Genomic DNA, 7,171 nt, shown 5'->3' on the forward strand with positions numbered 1-7,171 from the left:
AGATGTTTTGGACTACAATTCCCATCATCCCTGACCACTGGTCCTGTTAGCTAGGGATCATGGGAGTTGTAGGCCAAAACATCTGGAGAGCCAAAGGTTGGGGATGCCTGGTCTAGAGCACCCATAGGCAAACTCGGCCCTCCAGATGTTTTGGGACTACAATTCCCATCATCCCTGACCACTGGTCCTGTTAACTAGGGATGATGGGAGCTGTAGTCCCAAAACATCTGGAGAGCCGAGTTTGCCCATGCCTGCTCTAGAGGATTTTGCCTTTCTTTGAATTTTGCAGTGGAGTAATCGGCTTTTTTATATATAAAAAAAATTAAATACCAAAATGTGCTCACAAATGTGGATTTCCAGGTAAAATGTATTTTAAAATGAGAAATGTGTGCCCCACTCAAAAGTCTTTCAAAATACATGCTTAAATATGAGTTTAGATGTGAATTTTTCTTGCCAATTTTTTTATTAAAAAAATTATGAAATGGGATGGAACAAACTCAACACATGAAAAATACAAACCAGTAATGGACTGAGACATTCATATCTATTTCTGTTTGCTTCTTTCCCATTTGTTCTCTTTCTACATTTCTTTAAAATATATGTGTACAAGAGGGATCTGCAACAAACATTGCAGTATGGAGTGCTTCTGCTCAGGATTCCAACTAGTGAACCATATCATCTTTCAAGATATTCTCTCCCATCCTGCTACCTTCTTGGCTTTCCATTCCCATCACCTCCTCCAATAGTCAGCTAGCATTCTGTGGCTACTGAGCATGCTCAGTTTTCAGACTCCCTTCTTGTGACAGTCAGTTCAGTCTACAGTGCGGGCAGCCACAAGGATTTCATTCAGCTTCTTTGCAATCTCCTTTTCCTCCTCTAGCATAATGGTATCATGGTATCCATGGTGTCTAATGGTCCAATCTCCATAGCCAGTAGCTGGTAGGAAACCCAAACTCAGAGTGCCAAGACTAATGCATGAAACTTTGCTTCATAAAATTGATGGCATCAGTACACTGAACCTGATGAAAGAGCTCAAGGTAAGGAGGAAGGAACCAGGATGATAAAAAAAAAAACTTCAATAAAGACTAGGGAAAGTGTGTAATATACTTGAGAGAACACTGTAAACCAGGCATCCCCAAACTGTGGTCCTCCAGATGTTTTGGCCTACAACTCCCATGATCCCTAGCTAACAGGACCAGTGGTCAGGGAAGATGGGAATTGTAGTCCAAAACATCTGGAGGGGCGAAGTTTGGGGATGCCTGCTGTAAACAATTAAAAACATTAGCAGGATTGAAATTACACTTGCAATGTGAAAAGAACTATGGATTTAAATAGATTATTATTGTGGAAAATTTAGAGGAGGGGAGGGTGGAAGTCCGTGAATTCAGAGAATTCTACAATTTATGATTTTATTTTATGTTTGAATGTAAATTTGAATTGTAAAACTAATACAAAAAATACATTGATAGAAAGAGAAAAAACATACAATAAAGTGTTAGCAAGAGATGAATTATGCCATCCTATACTCAACCTGCCACTTCATATGCTTCTGCTCCAACCTGATGACAGGTTGGAGGACAATTGTATTTTTTCTAATATGCATTTAATGTAAAGAACAAGCACCTCTTGCCAGTATATGAAACACTGCTGCAGCAAAGAGCAGAGAGAACACATCTGTCAGCATCAAGAAATGGGCGGGTTGGGGGCTTGGACAGTAATCCTTGGCATAAGAATTGGGGTATTATATGGGATATTCATCAGTGAAATGCTGGAGGGTGTGGAGCTTGAGTGATGCGACTGCAAGTGCTGAGCAGCCCAGCCCAGAGTGATGGAGCTGACTGCAAACAATGCGTCTTGGCAGCTTGAAAAACAAATTTCTCAACAATCATGGCCTTGCCTTGGTTATTTGAAGGCTCATTTCCTGATGCTATGGATCATCTGGGGATGGATGCACCTGCAACTACCATGATACACCTGAAACAGGAACAGAAGGCATGCTGCTTACAAAGGCAAGTGGCCCCCATATGGAAATACCTGGAGAATGAACTGGTGGCCCAGTCAGTATGGAGCTGGTCAGAGCTAATTCAGGAGGAAAAAGTTCCTAGAAGAAGGAGATATTGTGGTTTAAGTGGTTAAGGCACCAGACTAGAATCTGGGACACCTGAACTGAAGTTCCCACTCAGTCATGGTCACCATCTCTCAGTGTAAATTCCCTCATGTGGTGGTTTTGATGGAGGAACCACGAATGAGCTCCTTGTTAAGAAAGGGTGGCAATCATAATAATGATAGTGAAGAATGTCAGAAGAGTCCTTCTGGATCTGACCATAAGCCCACCTAATCTGGCAACCAGTCTCACCATCCACATGCCAATGTGTCAGAGGCTGGACTGAGGAGGAATGGTGGGAGCCGCCACCCCCCCCTTCTCCAGAACCTTCCCAAAGGCAGGAGGACAGTATTGATTTACAACAGTGGTTTGCAGAGGGGCATCGTCCAGAGAGGAGAAGCTGGGAAATACTGGGTGAGGAACAGCTAGAAGAAGGGCAGACCAGGAGAGAGACAGTTGGCAGATTCAGTGTCCTTGGACACCATTCCTGACTCCTCCTCGCCTAGAAATAGATGGGCTCTGAGGGTGATGGAACAGAAAGCACATAGACAACAAGCTCAGATTTCCCGACGTAGGAGTGGTGTAGAATAAGGGGGACGGAGGGGGTGAACCTTAACTGGGAGCAACGTCATTTTTAGAGGGTTGTGCATGCCTTTGTTTCTCACTGTGACTATTAAAGAAACTTTTGTAAGAATGCTCCTTTTGTTTGATCTTCTTAATCACTGCCACCAGGGGACGGATCCGTTTCCTTGAAGCCTGACACAATGGGAGGCCCACAAGCAAGACCTCAGTACAACAGACCAGACTTTTTTGTTCAGAACTAGCCAATGTGTGTTTCTAGAATTATTAATTTATATGCTGCTTAATGCCAATGTAGGCTTCTAAGTGGTTTACAAATATAAAACCTAAGTGTTGTGCACTGGATTTAGCCCATGCTCAGATCCCGAACCAAAATTTGGCTGATTCAAAGGGGCATGTGGAAGCAGACCCCAGCACGGTAAGCTGGTACCAGTGGGAGTTTCAATCCTGCTGGCTGCAGGGGTCTGCTTCACCAGGTAACAGCACCCAACAGGATTGACCCAGCTGCTCTTGCAGTGCAGTCGGGGCGGGTGGAGAGGCAGTGTCTCCTTCCCCCTCCCCCTCCTGACCACACGTTCAAATAGGATTTTTAAAACCCTGATTAAACCTTAGCCCCATCCCTCAACTAGGGGATCTGTGCGTGCAGCCCTAATAGATACCAGTTACACTAATATTAAAATATAAATATCCACCACTAAAATTTGCAATTGAACAATAGCATTAAAACAGGAGAGCTGGTTGGGTGATTGAGGGGATGCCTAACCAAAAGCGCATACAGTGGTACCTCTACTTAGGAATTTAATGCGTTCTGAATGCACATTCGTAAGTCAAAAATTGTAAGTTGAATCCCATAGGAATGCATTGGGAGAAAAAATTCGTAAGTCGAAAAAATCCTATCAAACCGCATCAAAGATGGTGGACGGAGCTCTATTCGTAAGTAGAAAAATTCATAAGTAGAGCTATTCGTAAGTAGAGGTACCACTGTATGGGAGATGTCTTATGCACACATGTGCATGTATTTATTTATGAAGGTGATGCTGTTGTTGTTGTTTAGTCATTTAGTCGTGTCCGACTCTTCGTGACCCCATGGACCATAGCACGCCAGGCACACCTGTCTTCCACTGCCTCCCGCAGTTTAGTCAAACTCATGTTTGTAGCTTCGAGAACACTGTCCAACCATCTCGTCCTCTGTCGTCCCCTTCTCCTAGTGCCCTCCATCTTTCCCAACATCAGGGTCTTTTCCAAGGATTCTTCTCTTCTCATGAGGTGGCCAAAGTATTGGAGCCTCAGCTTCAGGATCTGTCCTTCCAGTGAGCACTCAGGGCTGATTTCCTTAAGAATGGATAGGTTTGATCTTCTTGCAGTCCATGGGACTCTCAAGAGTCTCCTCCAGCACCATAATTCAAAAGCATCCATTCTTCGGCGATCAGCCTTCTTTATGGTCCAGCTCTCACTTCCATACATCACACCTGGGAAAACCATAGCTTTAACTATATGGACCTTTGTAGGCAAGGTGATGTCTCTGCTTTTTAAGATGCTGTCTAGGTTTGTCATTGCTTTTCTCCCAAGAAGCAGGAGTCTTTTAATTTCGTGACTGCTGTCACCATCTGCAGTGATCAAGGAGCCCAACAAATGAAGGTGATGCACTAGAGAACAAAGAGGAAGGGACACTCTGACCTGCTGCCCCCAGATTACTCAGCTAGTAAATCCTTCCACTCCAGAGATGCAACAGCCAAGAGAACAGAGGAGCAGCGAATTTATTTTATGAGTCATGGAGCAGTTGCCTGGGGGTGGCATTTTCCATCAATCAACCTCAGGTCAATGTGTAGCCATGGAAGACCGGCAAGAGCCAATGGGGGAAATCAGCAATCCCAAGAACGCCAAAGGCCCAGGGGTGCCAACTTGAAGAAAATATTGTGGGGGGCCTAGGTAAGCCCTGCCCTGCATAATCGATCACATGATGCAGTGCACACACACACCATTTGAATGGGAATGCCCATCAACTTTGTGGGGGCCCAGCCCCCTCAGATGTTTTATGGTGGGGTCCGAAGCTCCCCTGGCCCCTAGGAGTTGGCTCCTATGCCAAGGCCCAGCCTGAGAGAACACAAATATCCAGGAATGGCGGTGTTTTTGTGGAGACCCTTTTGGGCTGGGTCAAGAGCAAGGGTAACCCTTCTTTGTGCGAGAAACACGGTGGGCGAGGGTTGGGGCACGAGGGTGGGTTCTGTTTCTTTGTCCTGAAATAGTGAGAGGTGAATAGTGACTATAAAGATAAGGCAACTGATTTATGTTATGCTGTAGTGCATGCTTTGAATATTTTGAAATATTACATATGTAATCGACAGAGAATCAGAAGCCCCTTTCATTTTCTTTCATTTTCTCTCTCTCTTGTTTAGTCTAGCTGCTTTCATTTTTAGCTCTTAGGTAAAGGTAAAGGGACCCCTGACCATCAGGTCCAGTCGCGGACGACTCTGGGGTTGCAGCACTCATCTTGCTTTATTGGGCGAGGGAGCAGTGCACGGAAACGCCGTTTACCTTCCCGCCAGAGCGGTACCTATTTATCTACTTGCACTTTGACATGCTTTCGAACTGCTAGGTTGGCAGGAGCAGCGACCAAGCAACGGGAACTCACCCCGTCACAGGGATTCGAACTGCCAACCTTCCGATTGGCAAGCCCTAGGCTCTATTTTGGATTGATGAAAATATACACAGGAAGGTGAGAGATCGAAGGTGAGGGGATCTGTCTGAGAGGCAGGGCAGAAAACATCTCCCAAGGTAGGAGGCTGGAGCCCAGGTGACAGCTGGGAAGGTCTACTGTTCTGTGTATGGAAAAGGTAAAGGGGCCCCTGAACATCAGGTCGAGTCGTGTCCGACTCTGGGGTTGCGGCGCTCATCTCGCTCTATAGGCTGAGGGAGCCGGCGTTTGTCCGCAGACAGCTTCCGGGTCATGTGGCCAGCATGACAAAGCTGCTTCTGGCGAACCAGAGCAGCGCTTTGGTGTGCTTTCGAACTGCTAGGTGGGCAGGAGCTGGGACCGAGCAACGGGAGCTCACCCCGTTGCAGGGATTCGAACCGCTGACCTTCTGATCAGCAAGCCCTAGACTCTGTGGTTTAACCCACAGCGCTTCTGATAGTGGGCTTTTTTATTCATTTTTACTTTTCACTTTTTCTCCTGCTTTTCTTTATTTTTCTTTTCTTTAGATTAATTTGGCTTTTATTGTATTCTATGTTGAAAACTTTCAACAAGAACATTTAATACATTTTGAGAAGCATTGGATGCTTAACACTATTGCTGATTGACAATCTGTTTTTTTTTAAAAAAAATCCTGCTCTCCCCACCCCCCACCCCCGCTGATGTGTACTTTTTTGCAATTTTATGTTGTGCTCTGTGAACAGAAGGGCAGAATATGATTGACTGGATAACCAATGAACTGGCACTGAACGTGAAAATGCTAATGTTTCCATCACGGTGCAATCCCATGCAGGTCTACTCAGAAGTAAGCTTCAATGGGACTTGCTTGCTTCCAGGTACGTGTGCGCGGGACTGCAAGTTAAATCCATTAATCCGATAATGACACGTTTCAAAGGCTAAGAGCGACTTTGCTGAATGAAGCAAGGCATGTCACCGAAAATATTTAAAACACACAAACTCAGGCAAGATGGGGGCGAGAACCCAGAGATGCCAGCCCCGATTCCAGCACGGTTCCATTAAAGCCTACGAGAACAACAGCAACAAAAATCCCCCAAGAATTGTTGCCAGGAAGAATACAGCAAAACAGATCATTAGATATCCACACGGAAGCAAACACAGAGGAGGAAAAGAGCAAATAGAATAATAAGATGCCTCAAGCAAAAGCAAGCGGTTGTCAGTTGTCAGAGGTAAATGGGCTTCAAACCCTGTGGTGAAAGTCATAATGCAGGAAATAATCGCGGAGGGCGGGGGGAATGAAATGATAAACATGGTTCTCTTTGAAGAGAAACTCAACACTAATGAGACCATGAATAAAACCATCTCAAAGATGCGAGATGCAAAGCATCAGGAATGAAATATAGCAATGGCGGAAGGGGAAAGAGCAGCGGTTCCAGTCTCTGTGGAATTGCTCTGCTGGAGTTCACCCGTTTTATTGCCTCCTCCGCCGCAGGGTTGCACAGTCTCTGCCTGCCCCCCACCTGAGGGGCTGTTTAGAGGAGCAGTTGGCCCCATTCCACCTCACTTTGCCTTAAGAGGAGCCAATGTAGCCCAGCGTCCTGTTCTCACAGTGGCCAAGCAGGTGCCTATGGGACTCCCACAAACAGGAGCTGAGCAAAACAGGTCTCTCTGCCCTCTTGTGATTCCCAGAAACTGGCATTCAGAGACAGACTGCCTCCGTCAGGGGAGATAGAACTCATCCATTGTGGGTTGTGGCTGCCAGCAGCCTTAGCATCCACAAATTTGTCTCAATTTGTCTTTTACAGCCCTCCAAGTTGGTGGACATCATTATTCGCTGC

The sequence above is a fragment of the Zootoca vivipara genome, chromosome 3 (genome assembly GCF_965207765.1).
Source record: "Zootoca vivipara chromosome 3, rZooViv2.hap1.1, whole genome shotgun sequence".
In the NCBI taxonomy this organism is placed as follows: Eukaryota; Metazoa; Chordata; class Lepidosauria; order Squamata; family Lacertidae; genus Zootoca; species Zootoca vivipara.